We start from the raw sequence: 20,588 nt of genomic DNA, 5'->3' as shown, positions 1-20,588 counted from the left end.
AATATTCCTGTGTGCGAAATTGTGTTCTCCTGTTGGCTGTAATGTACTGAGTTACACTTGGAATTTTGATTAGGTGTAGCTTCATTGATTTATCTGTGCATGAACGCCTTATAAGACGCCAAATCTAGATTACTTCGGCTTAATGACCTTTTCTCCTACATAACTTCAACAGTGTGATATTGACTTATTTTATGAGAAAGGTGTATGTTTAAGTAATGAATATATGGGAAATGTCACACCATATATGATATTCAAGTCAAATTTTATTTAGAAAAAAATCATATAGAACAGAATCTTGCCGTGAAAATGATGATCTTTTAAACGGCATGTCGGAAAGGTAGAATTTGTTAAAATTATTTGCTATTTCGACATAAAATATATAAAAAAAAATGAAGATTTAACATGGGGATTATCGTATGTCAGTGTTCCGTTAGGATAATGTTGTTATTACACAATTCTAACAATTCTAATTTTTAAACACTACCTGTACCAATTAGGCAGTACTAATCGCTACACATGGTTGAACAAAACAATGTCAATCATTTCACAGGAGAATCAATATCTGAAGGGTATTCTAATGGTTATAAACTTAATAATGAAGTATATGTGTGTATTCCCAGGTCGTGTTAGGTATACTTGATATTTTGTAAACACGTATCAGACTATATGGTCAAAAAGGCGAAACTAAATACAAGATAATTTGAAAATACGTATTTGTACAAACAAATTTTTTAATAAAATGCAAATGAATGTACTGAACTGACAACAGCTTAGCATACTAAAATATGTAAACTTCAAGTAAAATGTTATCGCCCTTTTCGACAATTACCCGGGGAAAACACTACTGCAATATATTAGATTGCGTTAAATGTCGCATTAAACGTAATCGTGATGAACATAGTGATAACAACATCTTGTTACAAAAACAAAATAGATGTGTTTTGTAAGCGAAAGCGTACGCGTTGGAAGTAACACTATATCAATGAAATAAAGACGCAGGCTTTGTCAATAAAGCGTTATGCCTATCCCAACAACAATATCATTGCACAGAGACACGATAGCTGACAGCTTAATCTTAAGAGCATTCAGACATTCATTATTTATTTAAAATTGTTTTACAAAACATGTCGATAAGGAGTCCGTATACAAAATATGTGGGGTTAACAGCGTTGCATATTATATTCAAAACACATTACTTCTAGCAGTCAAAGCGAATATAGCAAGACGAATCATTTGCTTGAATAATGTCATTTCCCCTTCTGTGCATCATTTTTGAAAAGTCATTCGTAAACGTCGTAGTTGTGTACACACACATTTCATGTTAATAAGAAGTATCTTGGCTTTCCGGCTAGCGCAGTTGTTGGTACATTTACTTCTCACCTAGGCGACACGGGTTCGATTCCCGTTCCCGGCAGCATGTGTTTGGTTAGTTGTCACAATACCTGACAGGTACGGTTTCCTTCGTTTACTCCGGTTTAATCCGCAACAGCAGACCACATCAAAATAGGAAAATCGTTCAGCAACAACGAACGAGCTGGAACATGCAGGTATTATTCAAAAATGTGTTCCTGTCTAGTATCAATAACCTAGAAGCGGTTGGGCACATTCGCGGTCCCCTAATAATGTAGCCTCATAAACTTCGAAATACACTAACACAAATGTAAGCTGCAATAAATATTAATTTGTTGAACAAGAGGTTTTGAGGTTTAATCGAATATGAACACCATTGAATCTGGAGATTAACCACTTAATACACTATAAATCATCTATTTTGGCAACTTTATATCATTCATGCCCTAATATTGCAAGATTTACAATAGTTTCATCAATCATTTCGGTTGCCGGCGGTCTTACCAATAAAATATGTACAATTGAAAGTGGGCTATACTGTAAAAATAAAATGAAACATTGTTGCGCGTTTGACTTCTTGCATTATGCGAATGTGATTATTGAACGTGAAATATCCACATATAGCAACTGTTTGTATTACATGATAAATGATTGCCACTTGGACGAATATTCACAGTATTACGTTCGTTAAAGAAATATGCAGTACAAGTATATTCTAAATTATTTTCAAACAGATGCAATTATCCAATTATCTTAATAGGCACAGACATTAACAGTTCAGTTATTAAGGTAAGTATAATTTGAATTTTAATTTAATTTTTAATTAACATTGTTGAACATTGCTTAATATCAACCGTATCTCATACCATTTTCAACGTTAAGGAAATGAAGAAACGAAATATGGTAATGTTTACATTCCTTGATATTTAGTAACATCAAAACTTTGTATCTCATGAAAGTTTCAATAACGTTAAATTAAAGATATATTGTCTGCCACTTGAATTAACTTATATTAATTTATAGTGGGCTCGTTTCTGGTGTAATAAAGAATAACTGTTTCACGCCGACAGGCACAAACGCGTGGAACATATTATATTTTGATTGTATTATAGCATACCTTGTCATTTTGTCAACAATACGCTTAGTTATTATGTTACATTTGATAGCAACCATGCCTTTAAATTAGCATTGTTGTACACATACGCTTGTTTGTTCACATATTACTCTCTATAGTGTACGCCGATCTATATGTTCAAATCTATGTGAAAATTATATCGACCGATTGTCTTACTTCTGAGAAAAATAAATGAATGCTTACACCAATGGTAATTGAGTAAAAAAGCGTATTGTGTCAGACCCAGTTCTACTACTCTTCGATAACTTTGATCACACTTTGTATTTATATATTACGGATGCATAGCTTTAAACATAGGTAAGTACATCTTTAAAGCCAACGTTGTTGTCGCTATTGTTAAGTTTATATTTCGACAATCGAAAAACTGTTTTCATTAAAAAAAAACGATTTACTTTAAACTGTTTGTGTTGTTTATTTGTGCTTATAAAGCAGTCTCTTCAGTTGATACGGTTTGCAAGCTGATCTAAAATATACAATATATAATTCTTGTAAAATTAAGCACAATGGAGGTGTTTTTACAATTTTATAAACCGCGTGTAAAAGACATTTTTATAAGTCCGCTTTAAGTTCTTTTGCTAGTAACATTATGTTATGTGCACTTTTTAAATTGACAGAATATTAAAGACCATGGTTAACAAACAGGATATTGTTCTTGTGATAAGCATCTTTTTGACATGAGTAATGCATATTATTCTAGGCACGAACAGTATTATTTCAAAAATAAAATACTGTATACTCTTCTTTTATTAATTTCTCTACAACGTATTTAATTTTGCTCCAAAGAAAGCTGCTGTCATTAGTAACTTAATAAGTGGGCACTGTTATGTTGCATGTCATTTTTGATATTATACAAAAACAACAGAATAATGTTGCTGCAGCTATGGAGTGTTGCTGACGATATTAAAAATGAATAAAACTAACCTTGCTTTCTTGCGCTGAGACTGATCATTAAAATATTATTGGGGCCATTTATCCCTTTCTTTTACAGGACAATATATATAAGTTTATAACTCGAATGAATGCTTTTTAATACTCATAAAATGCTTAGATTGTCTTTATTTTGCAAAGAAAAACATAAAAAAGCTAGTTTTCTGACCTCCATCATTACTAGACTAATAGAAAAATTGCTCCTTTCAGCTGATGTAGTCCTGTTGAATGCCCAATTTATGATAATGTCCAAATCACGCATATTTTAACCTTACAATAATAATAAGCTGCACTGTTTTTAATATTGCACACATGGCCATTTGCAATCCGACAAATTACCGTCAGAGTTTACCTTTTACTCTTTATTATTAAAAAAAAAACTCGCTTATGCTTTCTTTTCTATAAAGACTTTTATGTGCAAGATCGATCGTATATAAAATCATATCGTTTAATCCAGTTATTGTAATTACACATCCTGTATTTAATTTCTAAGAGCACAAAGTATTAACAATATCGATGTTAACGGTGATTTTAAATTGTAATGGCAATAAGAAATATCTGCGTCATCGGAAAAATATCTCCGCAAACATGCTTCTAAGTGAGTGCTATAGTTACGTCTTGCAAATGGGTTTTGAACACCTATGTGTTAAAAATATTTAAAATATGCATATGATAAATACCAATGCTAACCATAATTGTTGACTGTACAACTTTGTGATGATCTCTATATTAAAGGCAAAACTTTTTGATTAAATATGCGTACGAAAACTTTGAATTAGTAAACGTATAATCTACAATAAAGAATAAGACACTTGACAAATAAATAACATGAAACTGTTTCTACTGAATTTATAAAAGTATACAACTCATCACAGTTTTGTCCATTTATATCTCGAACAGCACGCGATTGTCAAATACAAACGAATGAGGAATCACGCTCAACACTAATAACATACATCATCCAAAGTATGCAGCTGGAGAGATGTTGTACTGATTAAATGTCATATAACTAATATCTGATGGTTTTTATATTAAATATTTGAAGCCACAACCAACGAAAACTATAACGTTAGCGTTTCAGGCGACCATATAATTACAATGTATTTTTTCTGATTCTGATGGTGATCAATCAATAGCTTTATGAGGTTTAATGCTCTTTTATGAGTTTGAATAACAAGGCCAAATTACCTTACAAGATTCATAAACCAATGTCTTCTTTATTATGTTTCCTGTCGCATGAATACAAATTAGGCAAATATCAATAATTTGAATTTTTAGTTGCGAATTCTTTCTTTTGAAAAGTTATACACGTTTCTAGGTCAGACATTTCCTGAACTTAAGTTCAGGTTATCATCCGTTCAAAAACAAGAAATACAATAAATAACAGATTAGTATAAATATAAGTTCTCAAAAAATAAGTGTCAGTATTTAAATCAATAAGACGACAATTAACGTTTACATACGTTTAAACAAAACGACGTTTAGTTTTAGAAGATTAAACCTTCCAACAAAAACACTTAATTATGAAGGCTTTTTAAACATTTTATATGTGAGTGTCAAGTATAAATCAGTAACAAGCATTCCAAAACTGAAATTGCCATTATCTTTTTTTGTACATAATTTTTTAACTCGTTAACATGACACATGCATTGTTTTGCCATTTTTTGTGATTTTAACACATGATGTTTACAGATTGTTTTACTATTTATTGCAAATTAAATTTGTAAACAGTTTTCCAATAATATAATAATTAAATTTCCAGAACAGGTTTGAATATGAAATAAAGAAACTGAATATTTTTGATGTTTTACTTAGTTTACACTGAATGTTCGGTGAAAGTCTGTTTAAGTTATATATGAGAACAATAATTTACCGCGAGAATGTAACATTCGGGAAGATTGAAACATGTTCTGCCACAATTGCGATATTATAAGACGACCATTGTTTACCGGACATTTAATCAGCGAACTACACGTCCAGTCTGTCACACACACTGATATATCACCAATGGAAACGATTGTGTGGCATTTGGTCTTGCTGCCGATGTTTCGATTTACATATTAGTTGAGGATATCATACGTGCATGATGAAAAGTTAAGATCACCAATTCTTCCATTGTGTGACAAACGATAATATTCACCTTGTGGAAATAACATAAAGGATATTTTGAAGTTAGAGATAATTCATTTGTGTTTTGTTGTCACTTTGTATGGTTGCTATGTTTATGGATATAATTCAAGTCTTATACAATTATCAGGAAACCATTGACCTTACGTCGACCTCTGTGTTTCAATTGAGACGTTTGTAAGGACAATTACATAACGTTACGTTTAATCAAAAACTTAAATATTGAGAACATTGTATAAATCATTTAAATTAAGTTCAGCAGTGTTATATACGAAAATTACAAATCTTTATGTTTCAAAATGATTGTAATGTGATATTTATCTGATGAAATTAATAAAAAATATTTTGCCAATATGGTGATTTGAAAACGTTTATTTCTCGTAATGGTTGTGTGAAGTCGATTCGGATGGGAGGCGCAATCAGTAGTCTTTTATATCATACGTTTTGATTGAAGACAAACTTTAGGTGTAAAATACATCATACACTTTGTAAAACAAGTACCAACTTTTTTTAACGGTCTGTACTCTACCAATCGCCAAGCACGAAATGTAATTCTGTGAATAGTGAACCCAAGATACATTATCAGAAAACCATTCCCATCCGACATTATATGTTCTACAGAAGCTGGATAGCCGAATGCCTGTCAAATACAGTCCATAACATACAACACAACTTTAAACATAAAACGACATCAACATTTTACTAACTATGCAGCACTAACACAGAAACAGCAATATATAAAACAGTTCAATCAATTAAATTTAGGTCACCGCATTAAAAAGAAAATGGAACGAATAAAGGTTAAAACATTGCTCAATACGTGCAAAACTTTATTTCTAGCACAGAAATAATAACTAATAACATAGATCTATCATACGGTTAAATATGTTAATTTGTAGCTTGGAATAAATATATGTGTATAATAATATAATTAAGCATTATTATAATAATTCATGATTCTTTTGATGTCGATCAAACTGTATTAAACAAGGTGTTTGCATATAATGTGAATGGAAATGAATGTCGTCTGAATAAACAAAAAGAGAAACAGTACAGTGCATTATATGATTGGGGTAACAGCAGAAAACAATTAATCTCCAAGATGTGTAAAGATAGTAACACGTACACAATGTAAGGTAAACCCAAAAGCGTTTCCATCGCCCTGTTAAGATGCCCTCTTGAATTTTGCATACGACAAGTGACATTGGTCATCAAATCGTTATGCTTTTATGCATGTATATTGTCTGTCCGTTGCATCGACCGTGTGATTGCTCTAATCAGACTAATATTATAATGCAGTTGACTATTATAATGAAACAATGATTATATATGTCTTCCCTTAATTAAATGTTTAATATTGACAAATGGTGTACTCTTTAGTCAAATGTAATATACATGTATATGATCATAATCATTTGTATGCTTAGTTACGTTAAAGGTAACGCGTGCATATAATGTGTGGTTGAGTTTGTTGTCTTTTGCGAACTGTGTACATCCGGAAACGTGTTTTTCGTACCTTCGTACAAGAATTTGCTTTTTGCGCAATTTGATAGTGGACCAGTTTTAAATGATATCATATTATCATTTCCAGTATTATTTGCCATGCCGACTCCCCAACCACCTTGCATATTTACAAAGGATTGTTAAGAGAAATAGATGGGCATCAATTGGAGATAAATATTAGAATAGCCTAGCCGGTAAAATGTTCAATTCTTCCCGATTACCATGCATTAACACAATCCTCGGTCATCTCTATATTTAGTATAATTGTGTTTCATGAATATTCCTTAAGAGAATAATATAAGGTGAAGTTTAAACGAATTTTTCCTGATAATTGTTTTGATGAATAATACTTCTTATAAAAGGTAATAATTGAGATAGACCATTTGAATCAGCATGTATATGATAATGACAAGATAATGTTTAAACACGAATATTGATCGCTCTTCTTAAATCTATATTGCAAGAAATATGCTCAATTTTAACTATCAATAGTGCACGAGGATTGAAATCGTCAGAGCATCATGATCCCGACCACCATCACCTGAAGCTGAATGCATTCTGCATACACATCTAAACATAAAGTAAATATATAGTTACGGGCAAATATACAACGAGGTTTAAACATTAAACAATATATTGTCATTTTGGTGGTTAATTGTATTGTATTTGTATACATAATCGCTGATAAAAAAAACGTGTTGTGTTCGGATCACGAGAACATTATTTTATCACATATGCTGTAATTTTGCTGTTCATATAACTTATCCCGTCCGGAGGTTTCCAATCAATTAGATGTCTTATTCCGCTGACCTTCAGGATTTAGCCGACGCAATAGTAACACTACCGGCTTTGTCATTGCTCTGTGAAACAAAGGTTGGTAAAAAGTAAGTTTCTCAGTTAATTAAATGCGACACGAGGAAATTTAATATATAAAGTACGTTAATAAAGTCATATATTCATTTATAATTTATACTTTTTGAATGTTAGTTACTAGTTTGTTTATGAATATTAGTATGTATATTTAATAATGCATGAATTGAAAGTATTTCATGTATTTATATATTTATTTATGTACTGTATGTGTTCTGTGAACAACATCATTAGAGAACTTAATATATCCAATCAATGATGGGATTTATTCACACGGCTAGTACAATAGTTATATGTGCATTGATACTGTTATCAATAACAACATTTAGTTCATCATATGTTTTCTTTGATATAAAGTTGTATCGTTAATTTGCTAATTTCATCATAACACACGTTGATTTTCAACTTAAAACACTCACTTATATCTGTAAAACTTTATTCCCAAGAATTTCGTAATGTATTGCTATTACCCAAACGATAATTTCAGTTATGTATTAATTAATTGACACGAAACACTTATTAAAAACCGGTAGTCATAATATCATATTGATTTCAGAAAACGAAATACATACTCACTCGTCAATTTTCGTGAGTTTAAAATGCATCATTGTTGAGACACAACTGATCACGAATATTAATTTTTAATCAGGACTGAATTGGTTCGTGTTATTCTTCCACGACCTTTAACTTGTTTTTGTCGCATAATTGATGTATATATCTTGCTTGAAATAATGCACGCTCTGCGTTTACGTCAGTATGACCGGAGATTCAATAATTTGTTGACAATAGATGCACGCTTGTACATGGTTCCAGTCCGTTAAGTTTTCGTGTCGGTGCAATAACCAGATAATAAATACGCCCGTATATACATTTCAACGCATCATGCGGCGTCTCATCTGGGTCTACACTGTTTGCCAAAGCCTATTTTTAGACGCTAGGCATAAATGGGTTAATATGTGTTCGTTTGAGATGAACAACATTTGCGACGGACAACAGTATAGTAATATAATTTTGGTCATGAGTCACGTACTTATATTACAATTATTATACTTCAAGACATAGTCACATTTTAAAAATCACATTTCCCCATTTATATTCCATGATATGTTTTTTGCGCGCTCTACAAATGGTCTGTATATGCGGAACTTATAAAGTAACGTTTCCGAGACTTCCCTTTCCAGTTTCCTACACGTTCAATATATGCCTTTCTGGTTCTAACAGCATGTATGATTTAAAATTGTAGTCCTAAGATTAACATCGGATTAAATTTTCATTCTGCGCGCGTAGGTGGGGTTCTAAAAAAAAATAACGTTTACGAATTAAATTCGAAATTTAATTGAATATATACAATATGGACACTAAATATAATTTATATTTCCAAACTAATTAGTTGTTGCGGTCAAGTTAGTGTAAATGTTGCTTTGTCATTTGTCCAGTAGCACAATTATTTCTGTCTAAGTATGTTGTTATGCTCGACCGTTTAAAAAAACAAGCAACATATATCACATATAACTTAAATGGCAAAGGACTGTCGTTTTAAGCGGTTTTGTTTAAATTACACATATATTCGAGAATAATTGAAAAAAGAACAACTTGAGAAGGTAGGTTTGGATTAAGATTTCAATACTTAAAATAATTCTACCCTATTGTTTCTATTTTACAGGATACGATTTGCATGAACTGACACAGTGGACTACTGACAGCGGGCATGTCATCCAGCCGTTACGTGCGACGACTATTTTGAATGACGTTCCAAGAATTCTTACTTTGATGTGTCAATGAAATTTAAAGAAATGTTTATGAAATAATGTAAGTGTTGTAGTGTTAGCAATATTAAAAGCCATGACTTCAAACTTTATGGATTACTTTTGCTTTATTACAACGTACGCATGATGCTGTTTACATAATATAGACATTAACGTTTTGCTGACTGATTAATTGCGTCCTCAAGTATGAACAATTAACGCAGCGGCCTGTTCACTTAAAATACTAATTAGAATATCTGTTCATCGGCAAAAGTTGGTGTTAATATATCGATTCATAATGTTTAAAACGACCAACCTGCTAGTATGCGGCAGTAGTTTTACTTTGCTTTGATATCGCAAAAGTAAATATGTAACATACAAAAGAACAGCATAATACAACGGCATGGGTAATTTATAACAACATCTGTCAGAAGATAGCACTTTTTGTCAGTCACATGATATAATGACAGTGCAGTGGTATTTAAAGGTGAACTTCAGCTATAGTAATAGAGTTCCATGCAAACGTAAAACGCAAACTATACACATGTTTACATGACCATAACTAGAATGTCGACGTTTTAGCAATAATTGAAGTTCAATTTCGATATTGTAATCCCAAGAAAGGTGCGCATGTAAGCTATATGCGTGCAAAAGTAAGGGCTATATACCATCGATACTAAAATTAATCAGAAAAAAATTAATAAAAAATGATTGTTGTTGATTTTTGTAATTGCTAGCCTAGTTCACGTGGCATAAATTCAGCCCACAGCATAGTCGTTATGTATACTACCTGAACACCAATGCGCAATAGGTCCATCATAACTTGTTTTTTAAGTGTGAATCATTTTTTTATGTTTTTATTAACAGTGACCATGGTTTGACTGTACTTAAATACAATCCAACACTAAGTCCGACGGAATATTATATTTAGAAGGACTGGCGATATATATGTGACTTAATTATAGTTAAAAAGGATACTTAATCAGGAATGTAAACTCAAATTAAGGCATTAGTGATTTCGAGAGGTCGATGGGTTTATAAATCGCCATTTATTACTAGTATAAATATATCAGTCAAAGTCTTAATCTTGTCCAAGACATACATAAGCATCCTTTTTTCAATTGGGTTTGTAAGTTTAATTTCACTGCACATGCTTTAAGGAAATCAAATATAATCTGTAGACGATCCAAAAAGTACATAAATTGATAGGTTGTTATGTATAAAACGACGTATAACTTGTTATATTCCGATATACAACCAAATGGTTTAAAAAAATAACAATCATTGATTAAGGTATATTATCCATTCGGACATGGGTATATCTAATATTATGTGTAGATGATCCAAAAAATTCATTAATCGATACGTCGTTATGTAAACGTGACGTATAATGTGTAAATTGCGAAATTATTGTTATATTGTCTACTAAAAAGCTATCTTATCGATGCCTTACATCCATACATAACGATCGATAGTATTGGTTGATTTTGGTTCCCTTTTTATTGAGCTTTACTGTCGTTTAGACATGTGTAACAAAATACAGTACAAACAATATTTTAAATTATTCTAAAAAAAAAACATCCGAAATAATATTTATAATATTTAGTTAAATGACACTAATGAACACTAACGCAAATAAATCAAAACCTGTTCGGTACTTACTGAAATGAAAAAGTTGTTCATAAAATGATACACACCTACAAAAATACGCATAACTTGTTGTTTGCTTATTAAAATTGTTTCGGTAATAAAAGGGTTACGCCATTGCCTGTTACAAGTGCACAAGCCTGTTTACACATATAATGGAAAAGTTGTGGTCCAATGACTTCTTGCATCAACCAGGTATATGACCGTCATCAGGTTGTAAAACACTCGTGTGATGTGTCATCGGATTAGCATATATTTGTCGATTAATGATACGCAACTGTTGGAAAAAAGGGTCATTATTTACTCCGAAAAAAGCTGGGTGTCCGTTAAAAAGGGGTCGTAAAAGATTATTAATTTTGCTTGAAAAGAGGGTGCCCGAAAACGTAGAGTAAATACTGTACATCTGAAATAAAAAATAAATAACAATATTAACGGCGTAACCGAATCATTTCCGCAAATTGTGTCGAAAGTCGAATTCGTTTAATACAATCAATACGATAATTTATTTGACAATATCCTACAACAGTAGATGTCTGATCTTGTGTCCTTCTTATATGCATTTGACAATATCTTACAACAGTAGATGCCTGATCTTGTGTCCTACTGATATACATTTGACAATATCCTACAACAATAGATGCCTGGTCATGTGTCCTACTGATATACATTTGACAATATCCTACAACAGTAGATGCCTCATCATGTGTCCTACTGATACACATTTGACAATATCCTACAACAGTAGATGCCTGATCATGTGTCCTACTGATATACATTTGACAATATCCTACAACAGTAGATGTCTGATCTTGTGTCCTACTGATATACGTTTGACATTTTCCTACAACAGTAGATGCATGATCATGTGTCCTACTGATATACATTTGACAATATCCTACAACAGTAGATGCATGATTATGTGTCCTACTGATATACATTTGACAATATCCTACAACAGTAGATGCCTCATCATGTGTCCTACTGATATACATTTGACAATATCCTACAACAGTAGATGCCTGACCATGTGTCCTACTGATATACATTTGACATTACCCTACAACAGAATATGAATGATCATGTGTCCTACTGACATATTTGACAATATCCTACAACAGTAGATGCATGATCATGTGTCCTACTGATATACATTAGACAATATCCTACAACAGTAGATGCCTGGTCATGTGTCCTACTGATATACATTTGACAATATCCTACAACAGTAGATGCATGATCATGTGTCCTACTGATATACATTTGACAATATCCTACAACAGTAGATGCCTGATCAGGTGTCCTACTAATATACATTTGACAATATCCTACAACAGTAGATGCATGATCATGTGTCCTACTGATATACATTTGACAATATCCTACAACAGCAGATGCCTGATCATGTGTCCTACTGATATACATTTGACAATATCCTACAACAGTAGATGCCTGGTCATGTGTCCTACTGATATACATTTGACAATATCCTACAACAGTAGATGCATGATCATGTGTCCTACTGACATATTTGACAATATCCTACAGCAGTAGATGCCTGGTCAAGTGTCCTACTGATATACATTTAACAATATCCTACAACAGTAGATGCCTGGTCATGTGTCCTACTGATATACATTTGAAATATCCTACAACAGTAGATGCATGATCATGTGTTCTACTGATATACATTTGACAATATCCTACAACAGTAGATGCCTGGTCATGTGCCCTACTGATATACATTTGACAATATCCTACAACAGTAGATGCATGATCATGTGTCCTACTGATAAACATTTGACAATATCCCACAACAGTAGATGCCTGGTCATGTGTCCTACTGATATACATTTGACAATATCCTACAACAGTAGATGCATGATCATGTGTCCTACTGATATACATTTGACAATATCCTACAACAATAGATGCCTGATCATAAGTCCTACTGATATACATTTGACAATATCCTACAACAGTAGATGCCTGACCATGTGTCCTACTGATATACATTTGACAATATCCTACAACAGTAGATGCACGATCATGTGTCCTACTGATATACATTTGACAATATCCTACAACAATAGATGCCTGATCATAAGTCCTACTGATATACATTTGACAATATCCTACAACAGTAGATGCCTGACCATGTGTCCTACTGATATACATTTGACAATATCCTACAACAGTAGATGCCTGATCATGTGTCCTACTGATACACATTTGACAATATCCTACAACAGTAGATGCATGATCATGGGTCCTACTGATATATATTTGACAATATCCTACAGCAGTAGATGCATGATCATGTGTTCTACTGATATACATTTGACAATATCCTACAGCAGTAGAAGCCTGGTCATGTGTCCTACTGATATGTATTTGACAATATCCTACAACAGAATATGAATGAGCATGTGTCCTACTGACATATTTGACAATATCCTACAACAGTAGATGCATGATCATGTGTCCTACCAATATACATTTGACAATATCCTACAACAGTAGATGCCTGATCATGTGTCCTATTGATATACATTTGACAATATCCTACAACAGTAGATGCATGATCATGTGTCCTACTGATATACATTTGACAATATCCTACAACAGTAGATGCATGATCATGTGGCCTACTAATATACATTTGACAATATCCTACAACAGTTGATGCCTGGTCATGTGTCCTACTGATATACAGCAGCAATACAAACATAATTTCAGTATATAGCAATTAATACGCGTGTGTGTTTCTGGGTTCTTCAATGGGGCTTGTTCACACAGTGTCGTGTTTTTTTAAATATCATTGAATAAATTGACAAACCAAATTGTAAAATTTAGAATAGCTTTTATTTATACATATAAAAAGGAAACATATACAATAAAAAAAGCTTCTACCCCACGAAGGTTTTTTATCTATAGTTATAACCGGTTGTAGGTAGTACATCTTTTTGGCTTATACATTTCTTTTGACGATTATTAATAAACGGACATATGTTTTTCACATTTTTCTTAATCATAATTATTATTTTGCTTGTTTCAATTTCATGCATTAATAATTGATTAATCTTTGAAAATTTGTTTATTTTTCCAATCTTTGAAAAACTTCTTTTAAAGCAGAAATGGTATTTGAAAATAAAAGTCTTATTGTTTTGGGTGTACTTTATTCACGACATTAGAACACTATAAAGAAGTGCAGTACGATTTCTCGTACAATACATAGCGCCCGTCTGAGCAGACAGACTGTATGTTCGTATCTAATGAATATGAACGCAATCCGTTAATTTAACGCCATCTTTCCAGAAGTCAAACAAGCATCCGATGCAAAAATTAGGTCAGAAAAATACATGTATAAAGATAATAAAAAAAGCATTAAATATAGTATGGCCAAACAGTTGTCTAATTATATGTGTTTTATGTTTTTTTTATATGTTGCACCTTTCATAAAAGGAACTGGAATGACGAGCTTGCATCATAATAGTGTGAACTGTGTATGAGAAACAATTGTTATACGTGTGTAATCACCCTAATTCGTTAAATTGTTGAAACGTTGTGCCTCAAGCGGGAAAAAACATTGTCAATTAGATATTTGAGTATAAAGATATCACTTGATAATGTTCAAATCGATAATCAAAGTCTACAAAAGCATTAAAACGTGTACCTCTATGTTATACAATTCCATGGGACAGAAATTGTAATTTTAAATAACAATCATAATCAAGGTACTATACTGTATGAAAACTCATACTTTAATATTGCTTAAATGAAAATGAGCAAATCATCAGTCGATGTGTCTGACACATGAACCTTCATTCAACGCCAGCGTGGTTGGCGCACATTTAAATTGGGTCCAAAAAAAGCATACGGGTCTACTATGCAAGGTGTTTGTGGGCACGCAGTGCGGTTATTGGCACGTACTGCACCTAAATAACATTGTCATGGATAATGCCTTATAAATATAGGATCTGGCACGAGTTGTCATATCATACTATATTTTATTTAACGAGTTCAGGAATTTTGGACGAAATTAATAAAGTATGGTATGATATGACAACGAGTGTAAGAGACTTTTTTATCACATTTTTTTAAATAAGCAAATTAAATAAATATTTACGCAAACATAATGAAAAATCCCGAATGTTGTTTACAGTTCATGACGTCATTTGACGTTGCAACGTCATTTCAGCAAATTAACAAAATGCGATTGGTCAATAAACGAAAACTAAGCGAATACAATCGCTTAAAAATGTTGTATTACACATGTGTAATATAAAAAAATATGTAATGGTTATATTACATGGGAAACAGGGTATGGCATGTGATAAAGTAGTATATTCTCGCCTGCGCGATGGTTATTAATTAGCAGAAACGTGTTTTGTTCATTCACGAAGCATGCATTTATTTTCATTAAGCATACGGTATACAGTAGAATATAACGATGTTGAATGTAGATGTTCAATGTAACATGTATAGTCTGCAATCGTGCTATTTGCATTTCATTTTATAACGCACATTTCTAACATGAAGTGACAACGTATTCGTTGTGTACATTTTTCTACAATAAAGGTTTGTTTAAAATGATCAGTTTTTTGTTTTATCCACCCGAATATGGAGAAACGATTTTAGTTTTTCGCTTGCGAACAACTAAGTATAAGAGCAAGTTCTGCAAGCCAGTTTTGCTGTTGACTTAAAACCTGATCAGCGCCGCATATGCGAAGAAAAAGAATTCGCGGCATTGTTTCAGCTCTTGAACTACAATCATTTGCAAATTGACACATAATATGAATATCGTGTTATATAAAATAATTTAATAAAGAATCGTTTATATAAATTGTAAACAAAATTGTTTAGGTATACGTGTCGCGGAAAAGTAAGTTTATGAATGATTAAAATAGTCCACTACGTGCTACGTCAGAAAAGTGGTATTTTCCGCAGCAAAGTTGATTCCAAATCAGAGGCTATTTATAGATCAGGGAAAATAAAACGACTACGGGATGTCGAGATTTCAGTTCACTATCATGCGTCTTTTGTGTAACCTCGTTCATAGCGCTTGACTGATTTCTGGTAGTACAGCGGGCGATTGGGGTGGGATCTGATATGGCTGGGAAATCTGCAGCAGGTCTTCTAAATGAACTTTGAAATTTTCGCATACACGTGCGCAGATGAAACTATTAGTTACCAACCTTAATAACAGCCCATTCCTTATCAGCTTATCAGATCGACGGAAGAAAAACGAAAAAATCAAGCAAAAAATATTAAAGGAAAAACGTTTAATTCAAATATTCATATGCAGTCCATGTCATTATTGTTCCATGATGATAAGTAAAACGCAGTTTATTGTCATGATAAGACGGACATCGTTTCATTATCTAACCACAAATGTTAGCCGTACTCTTTAGTCCGTATGGTAGTCGTTCTTGAAAGACTGAAATGCTACCGAAATTTGCCAGTTTGATATAAATAACACAGTTTCACTTAAATTTTCTATCGAAAACTATTGTGCTAAGATGTTCCATTTATAAGAAGCAAAGATATGTGTATAGACCCGCGTCATGCGAAAGTGGGTCTAATGCCATATGCGGATAGCGTAGTGATAGTCCAGCCTGCGCATTTCGCAGTAGGTCAGGAGATACTTAATAAGACCACGAAATCTTGCGTGATGTATAGCGGACAGCGCAGCTCCTGGCCAGACTGCCCAACAGCGCAGACAGGGCTGTAGCTACACTAGCCAACGCGCAATAAGACTCATTTTCGAATTACGCGGCTCGAAAAGTATAATTTGAATGTGTCGAAAGAAAACAGCATGTTGAAAGAACACTGCATGCAAATCAAATATTTAAATAACACATTTTTCGAAGATTAAACAAAAATAACTCATGATAAGCAAATTAAGGACACGTCAAATGATGTTATCTCCCATAGTATAATTTTTATTTACATACATTTACTTGTGGTTTTAATTCAAGTGCAATTTATAACATACATTTCAACCGTTAATATGCGACAAATAGGTGACAAAAAGCAACAACAACAATTTAAATCTTTTTGTTTAATTAAATTATTGAAAGCGTATATTTCTAACTTTATTTTAAAATCAGGATATTATATTTTAGCGTTTCCGATCGACAAAATCGCATATGGCAATTGGATCTGACAGCTTGCGATTAAAGTTAAAAATGTAAAAACTAAATGGCATTTGTAAAAAAAATCAATGTAACTCTATAAATAAAAAAGTACTCATTAGTTTAACAGAGCTCGGCCAGCAGCTGTAGCGTGCACGTCGCGGCAAAAATATCTTCCAACAACGCTTTTATTTGGTACTTGTAACAGCATTCTTAAATATTACACAATCGTCGAGAGAATGGCATTCTTTCATTAACGACTAACTTGAGTACTGATCTACATTAGAAGGTTACATACTGGATAGGCCAAAGGAATTTGTCTGTCTGCGCGGAGACACAAATATGTTTTTCGAATTATAAATGCTTTACTTGGGCAATTTGATATGCAAGCCATGTTATCGTCCAAACTTATCACCGTATTGTTTACACCATTATTAAATAACTAAATAGATTGTGATAAAGCAAATAATTATGTACATTAACACTTACAAAATCCGTAAGTTATAACACTATTGTAACGTTAATATGGAGGCCTGATACATGTTGAAAACTAATACTGTACACTGAGAGACTTTAAAAACGCTCCAATTGTAAAAGTAACGAAATGGTAAAGTATATATTCTGCAATTTGTATGATATTTGGCAATAATGAGCAAAAGTATGTTGCAAGCAACTTCCGCAATTTTTATTGAAAAAATATAACAATTAGAGGAAATAACACAAATCTAGGGGTAACACCCTTAACATTAAAATTCTCAATTTTACAAAAATCAATAACGCGTGTAACTTCCATTAGAAGCAATGCAGGCAGTGAATCTACGTCTCATCGACAACACAATGTTTGTAATTTGTTTTTGGTGAATGTTATTCCACTCGCGTATTAAGGCTTGATGTAACTGGTTGAGATTTCTAGGGGCTGGACGATGGGCTCTCAAGCGTCTTCCTAACTCGTCCCAGACATGCTCAATGGGAGACATGTCAGGCGATAGCGATGGCCAGTTGGACGCAGCAATTCCATTCGTGGCAAGGAAAGCTCTTGTAAGTCGAGCCGAGTGTGCATGTGCATTGTCTTGTTGGAATAATCCTCCGTTGATATTACGCTGCATAAATGGAGCAACACCAGAAGCTTATACGGTGTCTATGTATCGCCTAGCGGTGACATTTGCCCTGGGGAATGACACGATCAGTTTTGTGAAATTGGGAAATCCAAGCCCACACATGAATGCTGCCACCAAAGCCACGATGAAACTTCTGTATGCATTGTTCGATGAACCTCTCACCTCTCGAACGATACACTCTAACACGTCCATCACAGTTCTGAACATTGAACTTAGATTCATCTGAAAATAGAACTGTATCCCATTGTCGTCGAGTCCAGCGATGATGTATACGTGCCCAAACAAGTCTCGCAGCTTTGTGTCTATCGGTAAAAATGTATCCCTGCTTAGGTCTGCGACAACGTAAACCAACGGCACGCAGTCTACGTATCACGGTTCGGCCATGGATTGGTCGCCTGAAAAATAAAAGTGACAGAACAGTCTCTAACTTCGGTGGATTGTAAAATATTGTACAAGCATCATAAAATGATAAAATATGGTGCACAACTTACCCACGAATACCAATTGTTTGTCTGGCACTCTGGGTGGCAGACCGGGAGCGGTAACGTCTGTTAACGCGTCGAAGGTTGGCGTCCTGTCTAGGCGTTGTTATCTTGGGCTGACCTGGGCATGGACGGTCTTTAATACTTCCAGTGACGTCGTATCTTTCCCGAAGGCGATTAACCGTGGATCTCGCGCAATTAAACTGACGCGCGACGTCGGTTACGCCACTTCCGGCTCTCAGCATACCAACAACCTCTGAACGCTCATGTTCTAGTAAGCGTGGCATGCTGGCGAACACCTTTTAAAACTATATTTTGGTGTTTTTCTTGTGTGCTAGTCGATAACATACACATACAACAGGTTTAGATTTTATTTCGTGGATATAATCGTGAGGCACGTACAAAAAAAGTGTAAATAGGTTATGTGTAGCCAGCTTTTTACGACATTCAATTTCCTTGCGGATGTTAGCGGGTATAAATTGTTTTACTTGTAAATAACTTATTATTTATAATTAAAAAAACGTAACTTATTTTTTAATCGTGACAAAAATGTTTTTATAAAGTGGAGTGTTTTTAAAGTCCCTCAGTGTAGATGTATTTATTTTCATTGACATGACAGTTCATTGATGCATATGCTTGTGCTAATGTATACGGGAACTTAGTTGCTTGTTGGACGGCTTTTTTTCTCTCCGGAAGTAGAATTTGACATAATTTCCATAAATAATACATGTTGCATTGTCATCTTATTACATCAGACATTTAATGACATTTGCTGTTAAGAAATAATATATATCTATAGGCATTGTTAAATGGAGATTCAAATAATTGCATGCTGTTTCTAAAAAAAGGCGTAGTAGTCAGGTTTTAAAACAGCACTCGCATGTTGATGCACATACAATAAACGTTCATACCGTGTTCATGTTTAATAATTAAAACAACAACAAATGCCGTAAGTGTTAAATACCTTCCTTTATAAACGGCCACCGGAAAAACTTTGCGAAACCGAAATTTCGCTAACTTAAATACCCTTTTTCTTAAAGATTTGTTACTTTGAGACATAGTATGCGATAAAAGTCTTATCTTTGATTAATAATTGGTTATTTTTACTCAAAAAATGCGTTTTCTTCACTATGAAATTTATAAGCAAAGTTGGGGTTCCCATGGGATTTATGCACGTTCCCATGAGATTTTCAATTTTCCCATGGGATTTTTTTACCCATGGCATTTTTTTCTCCCATAATTTGCAAATGAGAGAAAAATTCCATGGGATTTTAAAAAACGTGTTTTATTTGCATTTGCAAGTATTTTAACATTATTTAAGGACTGTATATGGGTTTTATGCAAATTATATATATATAAATATTTAGTAATAACAAAATCCCATTTTAAAATAGAAGAAAAAATCCCATGGGTATTTTCTTTGATTTTGAGAGATTTATTCATGAAACTTCCAGAAACATCCTATTTTATGAAATGATGAACAAACTACGATATTTAAATGCGTTTAGTCTTGTTTGAAAAAATAATCCCATGGGATTTTTTCACCCATG

Source organism: Dreissena polymorpha, chromosome 10 (genome assembly GCF_020536995.1).
Source record: "Dreissena polymorpha isolate Duluth1 chromosome 10, UMN_Dpol_1.0, whole genome shotgun sequence".
Taxonomy (NCBI): Eukaryota; Metazoa; Mollusca; class Bivalvia; order Myida; family Dreissenidae; genus Dreissena; species Dreissena polymorpha.
The sequence above is the reverse complement of the archived record's forward strand: the minus strand, read 5'-3'. Positions refer to the sequence as shown.